A 13,267-nucleotide genomic window follows, 5' to 3' on the forward strand; every position below is an offset into this window, starting at 1 on the left:
AAAACCTTTGTTATTAGATATGCATATATTTAATATTGTCTGTCTTCTTTTTCTGGATTGATTTTTAATAAAAATTATATGCTTAAGGTGTACAACATGATGATTTAATAAACATATACAGTTGACCCTTGAACAATTTGGATGTTGGGGGAGCTAACCCCAAGCAGTCAAAAATCCAAGTACTACTTTTTTTTTTTTTTAATTTACACCAACTGCTTTTTATTATTCAGTTCCAGAAGCCTTTCACAAGATGGTAAAAAAAAGAAAAAAAAAAAAAAAAAAAACAGGTGGGGGCGGGGGAGAAAGAAAGAAAGAAAAAGAAATACCCCCCACCCCGCCCAAAACTTTACAACCACAGCTCACCTAATGATATTTTTTCCATTGTTCCCAGTCAGCTCCAAACCTATTGTGTGCAAAGCCCATTTTCCCATGCATCTAAATGATAGACACAGGCTATGAAATTCTTTATTCTATTTGTAGCAGCTTATGCAGGTGCAGCCAAACACAAAGCTTCAGGACGAACTGTACACAAACTTTACAATGTGGGAATTGAATTTAAAATATGAAACATAAAATCTACACAAAACTGATAAAAATCAAGCACAGATATCAGGACTGAAACTTATAACCCATGTGTGAAAGGGAGTCTTGTTTCCTTTCAAGTGCTTTATTCTGCTATAGAACAGTCGAAATGAAGATGGAAAGTTTTGTGGTTAGTTTAAATTATACACTCTGTAGATACTATACCAATTTGAAAAGTTACACATAGACCAACAGATGTCCATCAGTTCATCTGGGTTGACCAGACGCTCCAGCTGGATTGCGGAAAACAAACCAGGCCAATGTGGAAAGAAATTCCACCTGTGCAATTTGTTTGCAGAGTTTACTGACGGGCACATTGCACTCCTGGTCCATGATGGCTACTGCTTTCTTCATCAGAGCTATCATTATAGGCTTCATGCCCCTGGCTGCCTCCTGAGCCCCGAGTGCTATCAAATTCTTGAAGCTCTACCTCCTCAGTGTCTCCAATAACATTTGGAACTTCTGGTCTAAATGGCAGAAGATCTTCTAATTCAGAAAGTTTATCTGGGTTGATCTAGTTGTTTTCAGGAAACTGCACATCAAACTTTATGTAAAGATCACCTTTTTCAAAGGGATTACGATATTGTGGCATTCCTTCACCTCGAACTACACGAACACATCCTGGTTCAATTACTTTGCCGGGGGGTATTTCACCACAATCTGACGTCCATCAAGGTGCTTAAATGGGAACTGAAATCCTCAAAGAGCTTCAGCAAGTCCTATCTTATATGTCATGTGCAAATCATTCCCATCTCTCTGGAACACCTCATGCTCTTTTTCTTGTAGCAAAAGAACAATGTCTCCTGGTTCCACTCCTGGGGCCTGGTCTGCTTCCCCAGTAAATGTAATTCTCTGTCCATGTTTCATGCCTTTGTCTAAGTGGACTTCAAGAATCTTGACTTCTTTCATCACTTTCCTCCCTTCACATTTTTTACAGCGGTCCTTTTCATTAATTACCTCTCCTTCTCCATCACAGTCAGAACACACAGACTGCATCTGCTGTACCATCCCTGGAGCCAGCTGTCTGATCATGATGCGTAAATCTCGACCCGGACAAGCACTACACTTCTGAACAGCTCCAGACTTCCCACCTTGGCCACTGCGTGCTCTACAGAGTACATTCTTGCTAAGTTGTAGTTTGGTTGTCCTGCCATTATACAGGTCTTCTAAAGATACTTTGAGTGGGTGCATCATGTCTTCTCTTCTGCCATTTCGACTTCTGCTCTGATTACCCATGAAGCTAAATAATCCTCTACCAAAGATGTAAGAGGAAATATCGTCCATGCCACCACCTCCACCGGTACCTTCCCGAAGACCTTGTTCTCCATATCTGTCATATAGTTTGCACTTCTCAGGATTTGATAGTACTTCATATGCAAAACTTATTTCTTTGAATTTGTCACCAGCATTTGGATTCTTATCAGGATGGTATTCTTCGGCTAACTTTCTGTATGCCTTCTTCAGCTCGTTCTCGCTGGCGCCAGGCGGGACGCCCAGGATGTCCTACAGTTTCATGTCGGCCACGTTCTCCATGGCGGCCGGCCGGGCAGCGCTCAGGAAAGAAGGCGGAGAAGGAGGAGGAGTGGAGCCGGGCCCTAAGCAGCGGCAGAGGTGGCGGCAGCACAGGCGGAGCCCAGGTACTACTTTCATTGCTTCAAAAATTGGTGGGAATGCAAACTAGTACAGCCACTATGGAGAACAGTGTGGAGATTCCTTAAAAAACTGGAAACAGAACTGCCTTATGACCCAGCAATCCCACTGCTGGGCATACACACTGAGGAAACCAGAAGGGAAAGTGACACGTGTACCCCAGTGTTCATCACAGCACTGTTTATAATAGCCAGGACATGGAGGCAACCTAGATGTCCATCAGCAGATGAATGGATAAGAAAGCTGTGGTACATATACACAATGGAGTATTACTCAGCCGTTAAAAAGAATACATTTGAATCAGGTCTAATGAGGTGGATGAAACTGGAGCCTATTGTACAGAGTGAAGTAAGCCAGAAAGAAAACCACCAATACAGTATACTAACGCATATATATGGAATTGAGAAAGATGGTAACAATAACCCTGTGTACGAGACAGCAAAAGAGACACTGATGTAAAGAACAGTCTTATGGACTCTGTTGGAGAGGGAGAGGGTGGGAAGATTTGGGAGAATGGCATTGAAACATGTATAATATCATGTATGAAACGAGTTGCCAGTCCAGGTTTGATGCACGATACTGGATGCTTGGGGCTGGTGCACTGGGACGACCCAGAGGGATGGTATGGGGAGGGAGGAGGGAGGAGGGTTCAGGATGGGGAACACATGTATACCTGTGGTGGATTCATTTCGATATTTGGCAAAACTAATACAATATTGTAAAGTTTAAAAATAAAATAAAATTAAAAACAAACAAACGAACTGGGCTTCACTGGTGGTTCAATGGTAAAAAAAAAAATCACCCTACCAATATAGGAGACACAGGTTCGATCTCTGCTCTGGGAAGATCCCACATGCCACAGAGTAACTAAGCTCATGCTCCACAATTACTGAGTCCATGCTCTGGAGCCTGGAAGCCACAGCTACTCAGCCCACCCATTCTAGATCCCGAGCACCGCAACTAGAGAGTAGCCCCCGCTTGCCACAACTCAGCACAGCCAAAAATAAATAAATAAGTAGCATTTAAAAAAAGAAAAAACAAAGGAATTGATAAACGATGCAACCAAGGGCAGGAAGATGAAACAGTTTGGATAGAATTAGGACTCAAACCCTTGTTCTTTTGATTTCACAATGTTGTGAGCTCTAATTGAACACAAAATTTCCCCCACCCTTAGTTAATTTAGAAATCTAGAAAATGAAAATCTAGGTACTATGTTTATTGAAAAAAATCTGTGTATAGACGGACTGCACAGTTCAAATCTATATTGTTCAGGAGTTAACTGTATATAGTGAAATGATTGCTATTGTCAATATGTCTCCTTGATAAATCAAAACCATTATCATTATAAAATATCCATCTTTATACTTGATATTATTTCTTTTCCTGAATCCCATTTCTGATATTAAGTCCACTTCAACTTTCTTTTGTTTGATGTTTGCATAGTATATTTTTCCTATCAGTGTCTTTATATGTCAAGTGCATATTTGTAGGTAACATGTATCTGGATTCAGTTGTGGCTTTTGTTTTATTTTTGTTTGGGGTCTTTTTTAAATCAAATCTTATGATGTCTGTATTTTATTTATTATTATTTTTAAAATATCTATTTATTTATTTGGTTGGACAATGTCTCCCAGCACATAGGCTCTTTAGTTGTGGCATATAAACTCTTAGTTGTGGCATATGGAATCTAGTTTTCTGACCAGATATCGAAACTAGGCCCCCTGTATTGAGAGTGCAGAGTCTTAGCCACTGGACCACCATGGAACTCCCTCTGCATTTTAATTGGAGTGCTTTGACCATAACATTTAATTACTTAAGTTAAACATTTAATTAAACATTAAATATTTTACCTGTTAAACATTTAATTACTTAAGTTAAATACCACTTTGATATTTGTTTCCTATTTTGTCTACCAATTCTTTATTCTTTATTTCTTCCGTTCAGTTCAGTTCAGTTCAGCCGCTCAGTCGTGTCCGACTCTTTGCGGCCCCATGAATCTCAGCATGCCAGGCCTCCCTGTCCATCCCCAACTCCCAGAGTTCACTCAGACTCACGTCCATCGAGTCACTGATGCCATCCAGCCATCTCATCCTCTGTTGTCCCCTTCTCCTCCTGCCCCCAATCCCTTCCAGCATCAGTCTTTTCCAATGAGTCAACTCTTCGCATGAAGTGGCCTAAGTACTGGAGTTTCAGCTTCAGCATCATTCCTTCCAAAGAAATCCCAGGGCTGATCTCCTTCAGAATGGACTGGTTGGATCTCCTTTATTTCTTACTTTTAAAAAAATTAATCAAGTAGTTTTACTAATTCAAGTGTACTTCCTCTTGACTTACTAGCTACACTTCTTCATTTCATTATTTTAGTGGTTACTCTTGTGCTTACAATAAGCATCTTTGACTTTTTACAGTCCACCTTGAGATAGCACTATACCTCTTCATTGACATTATAAAGATCTCACCATCATTAACTTCCCTTTCACCTCTTTTCCTTTATGCTATGTTGTCATCTGTTTATTTCTTCATTATCTTATAAACACTAAAGTCCTGATGAGAACCAGCTCATTGGAAAAGACCCTGATGCTGGGAAAGATTGAAGACAAAAGGAGAAGGGGGTGGCAGAGAATGAGATGGTTTGATAGCATCACCAATTCAATAAACATGAATCTGAGCAAACTGAGATAGTGAAGGACAGGGTAACCTGGTGTGCTGCAATCCATGGGTTTACAAAGAGTTGGACACGAGTTAGTGACTGAACAATAGCAACAACATGATTAATTTTACTTTAAGCCATCTAATCATCTTTTTAAAAGATTTTTTTAATAAAAAAAATTATTTTTGTATTCTGATGATCATTAGTCCTAAGTCAAATTCAAATTCCTATTATTAGTTTTATTTTATCTGAAGAACTTTAAACATTTTTGGTTATAATATGGCATGATAATCTGTTAACATCTGATAACATTTCAGAGATTTTTTAGCATTATTTCATGCTCAGTTTTGAAAGATATTTTTGCTGAATATAGGATTCTAGATTGAATTTTTTGATATTTCTTTTTTATTATGGTAAAATGAGCATAATATAAAAGTTACCATTTTAATTTATATTTTTAACGTGTGTGGTTCAGTGGCATTAAATACTTAAATTTTTAAGGATGTCAGTCCATTGTATTCTGTCCTACTCTTTTTGATGAGAAGTCTACCATCATTCAAATATTGGTTTCTCTGTATAATTATTTATTCCCCTCTGGCTTGTTTTAGTATTTTCTCTTTATCTCTGGTTCTCAGAAATCTGATTATTACATACCATAGTGTGATTTCTTTATGTTTATTCTGCTTGAGATTTGTTGGGTTTCTTAATCTGTAGACTCACACTTTTCATCAAATTTGGAAAAACAATGGTCATTATTTCTTCAAATATATTATCTGCTTTTTCTTTCCTGTTCTTTTGGGACTCCATTTGTAAATTGAATATATATTCAATATGTTAGATCACTGATATTGTCCCATGGGTCAGTGAATCTCTGCTCACTTTTTCTCATTCTTTTTTTCTCTCTGCACTTCATTTTTGATAGCATCTATTGTTATGTGTTCAACTTCAGTGATGCTTACTTCTGTAGTATTTTCTCAATGTCAACCAATTTATTTTTCATTTCAGTTATTGTATTTTTTACTTAAATTTTTCTGAGTCTTTATCTTCTCCTCATCATGATGATGTTTTCTTTTACATTCTTGAGCAGAAGAAGTGTATTGGTCTGCTTGAGATGCCATATTAGAATACCCCAGATTTGGTGGCTTAAACAGAAATTTATTTCTCACGGTTCTGGAAGTTCGCAAGTCCAAGATGCTTGTCTATTTGGTACCTGGTTAGAACTCTCTTCTTGGCTTGCAGATAGCAATCTTCTCACTGTGTCCTCACATGGGTAGAGGAGAGAGTGAGAAAAACAGAAGCAGAGAAAGATAGAGAGGCAGAGGCAGAGAAAGCACTGGTGTCTCTTCTTGTAAGGACACTGATCCTGTTTTATCAGGGCCCCACCCTCATGACCTCACTTAATCTTAATTAACTTCTTATAGGCCCTATCTCTAAGTACAGTTACATTGGGGATTAAGACGTCAACATATGGATTTTGAGTGGTGACACAATTCAGTCAGTTACAAATTCAGGAGCGTATTTATAATAGTTTTAAAGTCTTTGCTGCTAATTCCATCAGTACTGTTTTTCTCTTGGTCTGTTTCTGACTTTTGTCCTAGTTGTAGGTAAATCTGTTGCTTTGTATATTAGCAATATTAGAGTAGAGGCTAGAAATTGTGAATTTTATCTTGTTGGATGCTATATTTTGATGTTACTTTAAAGAGTGTTTAACTTTTATCAGCAGGCAATTAAGGTATTGCAGATTAGTTTGAGCTTCTTGCAGTTTGTTTTTAAACTCTTTTAAGGCAGGACTGGAGTTGTCTTCATTTCAGGCTAGTTTAGTCCTAATTGTAAGTTTGGATATTTCTGGAGACTGTATTTTATGCCCCATGTATTATATAAACATTTCTCCAATTTGTCCAAAGAGAATTTTTACCATTCCCAGCCCTGTGAGAGCTCTTGAAATCATCATATAATTTTGAGTAATTGCTCTTGTTTCAGATGTTATTCATGCAAAACTTCACTGGATTTACTCTACATGTATACAGATAGGTATTCAATTCTTCTTCAGATTTCTGGAGCTCTTCCTTGGAGTCACTCTCTTCTCTTGTACATTCTAGCCTTGAAATTCTTGCTGCTTCAGCTTTCCAGAACTCTGATAGTTGTCTTTTCAAAAAACAAGATTGGGGGAGTGGGAGTACAAACTGTCGGCTGTCAGATAGGCTCTAGAAGGTATTATACAACGTGGGGAATATAGCCAATATTTTGCAATAACTGTAAAGAGAAAACAACCTTTAAAAACTGTATAAAAATAAAAATAATTTTAAATAAAAGATAATACAGTTATATGTTTAAAAGAAAAACAGGATTGGTGGAGTCTTTTGGGGCTTCTCCTTCCTGTACCCCAGTCTTGGAATTACCCCCAGACAGAAAGCGTAGGCACTGGTAAGCCTCACCTCATTTGTCTCCTTTTTCTCACTGACTGCACTCTTCTGCTATCATCCAGTGTCTGAAAATAGTTGTTTCCTATATGTTTTCCAGTTTTTAGATCGGGTCCCATGGGAATATAATTCCAGATCACCTTATTTCTTCATCACTGGAAGCAGGTGTTCACATCTGAAAGATTTCTTTGGTTTTATTTTTTCTTGTTTGGATTTAAAATCATAGAACGAAAAATAATTAAGAATAGTGGAATCAAAAGTCTGGAATGAGAACCTTTTTACATTTTACGGTACAATTAAGGCCTATGTACATACAACAATCTACAGATGATATATTACAGGGTCTAAAAATTCATGTCTAGTTCCTTCCCCTCTTGAAACTGTTTAATCCTCTGTGTCAGCGGTACAGATATTCTGTGTTCCAGTTCTATTTGAATATATTCTTCCAGGTTCTCTTGATATTTTCATGTAGATGTCAAAAGGTGTTCTTTTCTTATCCCAGGTTGATCTTTGATCTTTGATGAACCATCATTTTCTTGTACAAAGTCCCAACTCTCAGGCACTCTATTGGTAATCTGCTGCTGTATAGCAAAACCACTTCAAACTTCATGACCCAAAGTGGCTTTTCGCAAAGCTCATGGATTCTGTAGATCAGAAATTCAAGGATGCTGCAAGGATAGCTTGTTTCTGCTCTCTTATCTGGGACCTTGACTGGGGTTGACTCTAACACCTGCAAAATACGATCATTTGGAATCATTCTTACTCAGATAACTGATGCCTGTGGATTTGATGCTTGGGCTCAGCTGGAGCTGTTAGACCCCCACGTGATCTCTTCAGGTGGCTTAGGATCCTTAGATCATAGACGTGGCTTCTAAGAGAGACCAACCTGAGAGGAAGCATCCAGAGTGAGTGTTCTAAAAGTCAAAAACTGAAGATGAAAACGTTTAATCTAGTATCAAAATTCATGCAGTGTTATTTCCACCTCATTCTCTTATTTAACCTAGATTCAAGGAGAGGGAAATTAATTTCCATCTCTCAGTAGAGTGACAAATAGGAAATGACAAGGTCACATTAAAGATGAGCATGTGGATGGTAGATATTGTTGTGGTTCTCTTTGGGAAATACAATTGGCCACAGTTCTCCATCTTATATCCTTCCTACTAGCAACATACTCCTTTCCCTGAATACCTTAAATTCCCATCTCATTACAGCATGAGACTTGGGCTCATGGTCCAATGTTGTATCATCTAAATCATGTCCATATGCAATTTGAAGACTTATGAGCTAAAAAGATAAGTTCTCTCCTCCCATCCCACACCTGACATATAACGGTGTGATGGGTATTGAATGACTGCAATTGATACTGCTGTTCAAAAAGGTGAAGCCAGAGCAGTCACTGGTCTATGGCAGTTCTGAAAGGTATCAGGGAATATGTTGCCAGCTCTTTGATTAGGGCTGTCTTGCTCTCTGGGTGTTGTACTCCATGATTCTAAGCTTCACCCTTTCAGTGATCTCTACATTTCCCTGAGAAAAGTCCATGCTTGCAAGAGTAGTTTTACCAAGCTGTTTCCTGTCCATAGAAATTATGTACATATAATTTTATTTTATATGTCTTTATTTTACATTGTCTTTAATCCTTTAGGGCCAACCTAGTGTAAAGTTTTAATTTATTGAGTTTCTCAGGTACCAATTTATAATTCACTTCATTATACAAAAGCTGTACCTTCAAATCTCAAAATCCTTCTTCCCTGAGTTCTCCATGAAACTGCTGAGGGACAGAAACCTGATCATTCCTAGATGCTCTCTTACGCGCCCAAGAGAGGATCTTGGAGGTGTACACCTGAGATATTGAAAAAGGCTATTTTTCTAAATCTGTTAGGCACTGTCTACAGTATATCTAAACTCTTAGCAAAGGGTTTTACACTTATAAACTTGGCTTCAACTTTACCCTGAGCTCACATTTTTTTGATCTCTGCCTTAAGGTCATTTCTCACTTAGAGAAAATTTTGTTGGTGGAAAATTGTTCTCAAACCTATATATTTTCGCCAAGTTCTGCTTCAAAACTTAATAATTCCTATTTCTGATTATGTCCATCAGTACCCTATGCTGTACAACTAGAAATATTCAGGTAAATTCCTCAACTTTCTGCTCAGATATAGTTTTAACTAAATCATCATGTCTATTATATCCATTTCCAATCTCCCATATTTTCACAGAAGACAGCGTCGCAAAAATTTCTACCACTGTGCACCGTGAGTCCCCCTTTCGTCCAGCTGTCAGTAACAATTTGTCACTTTTCTTTAGGCTGTTACCATGGCCTCCTTGAGCCTATTGGACTTCTGCCTGCTATTCTGTCTCCAGACTTATGCTGCGTAGGTTAGAATTTATTACAATAGTACCCACTTCCAGCACCAAATTTTGTATCACTTAACATTTGAGCAAAGAAGGTAAAATTACTGAGTGATCTAGAATATGTGATTTTTTATGGGAATCTTAGCTTATGTAAAACGACATTGCTAGATAGGTTTTTCTCCCTCAGTTTTTGCAAGTCACTTCCAACTTCTAAATGGCAAACCCGAAAATGACTTCATCGTTTGGCACCCTTGCCTAGGCCGTCCATCCATGGCACTGTGCTTCCAGCTTATCTGTCTGAAACTTTGTGGCGTCCTTCACAGCAAGTTGCTGCCAGAGAGTTCTTTCTCACTGTTGCCTCGGTGACCTTGCCAGCTGTTGACTACAAATTTCCTCACCACTTCCAGTTGGTGGCCAGTGGCTGACTCCTGGCTCTAGTTTTGCCTCTGCCTGCTAGATTGGCCTTGATGCTTCATACCAACACTTTGTTTCTGGCTGGACTCTCACCCCAGTCTCAACCTTTAGCTCCCTTTCCAGTCTAACTTCCCAAGACCTACACAGCATTAGGGCCTCAGCCTTCTCGCACTGGAGTGGATACTGGAGAGTGGACTGATTTCTTGAAAGTTCAGGAGTAATGAGAGGGAAAAGTAATTTTTTGATTGGAATTTTAACTAAAAACCAATTATTCCATCTACTTTACAGTAGGAAGTGGTCACTATGCTGCTTCTTATACTTTTCTAGGGGCTTCCCAGATAGCTCAGCGGTAAAGCATCTGCCTACCAATGCAGAAGATGCAGGTTCAATCCCTGGATTGGGAAGATCCCCTGGAGAAGGAAATGGTAACCCACTTCAGTATTCTTGCCTGGAGAATCCCATGGACAAATGAGCCTGGCAGGCTACAGTCCATGGGGTGGCAAGGAACTGGACATGACTTAGCGGCTGGCACGCACACATGCATTTCTAAGTTTGCCTTGTAGTGGTAGTGACTCAGAGACATCCCTGTTTGAGGATTTAATTGCTGTGGCTGAAACTGCAATAGCACTGATGTGCTACTTATTTGGCATTTTCTATTAATTTAATAGTAGAAATAATAATTACCATCTATTGAGACAAACACTCTGCTAAGCACTTTGTGTACATTGTCTCATTTAATCCTTATAATAATCAAGGAACTAAGAAATATCTTCATTTTACAGACAAACAAAACAAAATAAATGTGTTCAATAATTTTCTGAAAACCGGATACATAATAAGTATGGGAACCAGTATTTGATTTTAGGTCTATCCAAGGTCCATGTTCTTAACTCTATGCCAGTCTGTCCAAAACACGCAGACAAAGAACCAAAGCATGGGGACTGAGTCTTATTTCTGAGGCAGATGAGAACATGCACTTAAGCCCTGGCCTTAAACTGCTAGGTCAGTAAAGACCCTTATGACCTGGAGCCCCACAGATCCCTGGGCTCTGAAGCTACACCTGACACCAGAATGTGTCACTACCACCTTATCCAGATGAACAATGTCAAATATCTGGCAAGCTTTTTATAATTCTAATTTCCACTTCTTTAGACTGATTTTTTTTTTTCTAAAAGTCTGAATGTGTAAGATGTTGCTATAAAACAAAACTTTAGAAATCAATGTTAGAAATGGTTAAAGGATTGGAAGCATCATTGCATTTACTCATGGGATAAATCTGAGACTTTCCATAGTGAGTTCCCATGAGAGTTTTAAGGCTTAATTCAGGAAGGATCCCATCATGCTAAATGCTGGGCTGGATGAAGCACAAGCTGGAATCAAGATTGCTGGGAGAAATATCAATAACCTTAGATACACAGATGATGCCACCCTTATAGAATAAAGCAAAGAACAACTAAAGAACCTGTTGATGAAAGTAAAAGAGGAGAGTGAAAAAGTTGGCTTAAAACTCACCATTCAGAAAAGTAAGATCATGGCATCTGGTCCCATCACTTCATGGCAAATAGATGGGGAAACAATGGAAACAGTGACAGGCTTTATTTTGGGGGGCTCCAAAATCACTGCAGATGGTGACTCTAGCCATGATATTAAAAGACACTTGCTCCTTGGATGAAAAGCTATGACCAACCTAGACAGCATATTGAAGAGCAGAGATGTTATTTTACCAACAAAGGTCTGTCTAGTCAAAACTATAGTTTTTACAGTAGTCATGTATGGATATGAGAGTTGGACTATAAAGAAACCTGAGCACCAAAGAATTGATGCTTTTGAACTGTGGTGTTGGAGAAGACTCTTGAGAGTCCCTTGGACGCAAGGAGATCCAGTCAATCCTAAAGGAAATCAGTCTTGAATATTCATTGGAAGGACTGATGCTGAAGCTGAAGCTGAAACTCCAATACTTTGGCCACCTGACATGAAGAACTGACTCATTGGAAAAGACCCTGCTGCTGGGAAAAATTGAAGGCAGGAGGAGAAAGGGATGACAGAGGATGAGATAGTTGGATGGCATCACTGACTTAATGGACATAAATTTGAGTAAGCTCCAGGAGCTGGTGATGGACAGGAAAGCCTGGTGTGCTGCAGTCTATGGGGTTGCAAAGAATCGGACATGATTGAGCAACTAAACTGAACTAAACTGAAGCTTTAGGATTTACTTATATTCAGGAGTTCAAGGGAGACGTGTTCTCACATGCTATGAAGAGGGATTGATCACCACTGAAAGTTCCCACATTATTTATGTAAAAGACTGTACTCTATAACATGTTTTAGACTGGCATAGACACAATAGCTTAACTCTCTTAATCATTTCCTTAAGACAGAGTTTAAAATATAGTGGACTCATTTCTTACATTGGTTTTAGGTTCTAAGTTCTTGACTATTTAATATTGCATTGGAGTGGCTAATCAATATAATTAGTTGAGAGAGAAAGCAATTGAAGCATAAGAATTAGAAAGAAATAAAACTATCTTTATTTTCAGGAAACATAATTATTGAAAACCCTAAAAAATAGATGTAGAAAGTATTAAAATAATAAAAGAATTTAATAGAGTAGCAAGTTATAAAATTAACATAAACTCAATAGCTTTTATATTACATATATAAACAAAAAACAGTGTGAGGTATAATGGAAGAGGAGAATCCATTTATGATAACAAATAAAAAAATAAAATATTTAGGCAGAAAATTAACAAGGAATGTCATAAAACTCTAAAACTCTTCTTAATGATACAAAGGTAGACCTGAACAAACGCAAATATTCCATGTTCTTATATAGAAAGACTCAATTTTATAAAGATGTTAATTCTCTCTAATTATTATGTATGATGCAATCCCCCCAAAAAATCCTCTCAGGTTATTTTTTAGACCTAGACAATTTGGTTAGAAAATTCATTTGAAGAACAAATAAATAAGAATAGATAGGATAACCCTGAAAAAGAGAATTCAGTTAGACTGGACACTAAAACATACTATAAAACCTTTAAAATAGACTTATGTTAGTGTGTGAGTAGACAGACTAATTACGAAGAAGGCAATGGCACCCCACTCCAGTACTCTTGCCTGGAAAATCCCGTGGATGGAGGAGCCTGGTGGGCTGCAGTCCATGGGGTCAAGAAGAATCGAACACGACTGAGCCACTTCACTT

The 13,267-nt window shown here is 38.2% G+C and overlaps 2 pseudogenes; one reads left to right on the top strand and one right to left on the bottom strand.

Annotated features, from left to right (window-relative positions):
* Positions 1–878: 878 nt before the first annotated feature.
* On the bottom strand, positions 879–2,130 carry LOC147376128 (dnaJ homolog subfamily A member 2 pseudogene; annotated as a pseudogene).
* Positions 2,114–13,267, top strand: part of LOC147376129 (ATP synthase F(1) complex catalytic subunit beta, mitochondrial-like) — a 38,748-nt pseudogene continuing 27,594 nt past the window's right edge.

Source organism: Bos grunniens, chromosome 3 (assembly GCF_055505025.1).
Source record: "Bos grunniens cultivar Pamir isolate PY7600 chromosome 3, Bosgru_T2T1.0, whole genome shotgun sequence".
Taxonomy (NCBI): Eukaryota; Metazoa; Chordata; class Mammalia; order Artiodactyla; family Bovidae; genus Bos; species Bos grunniens.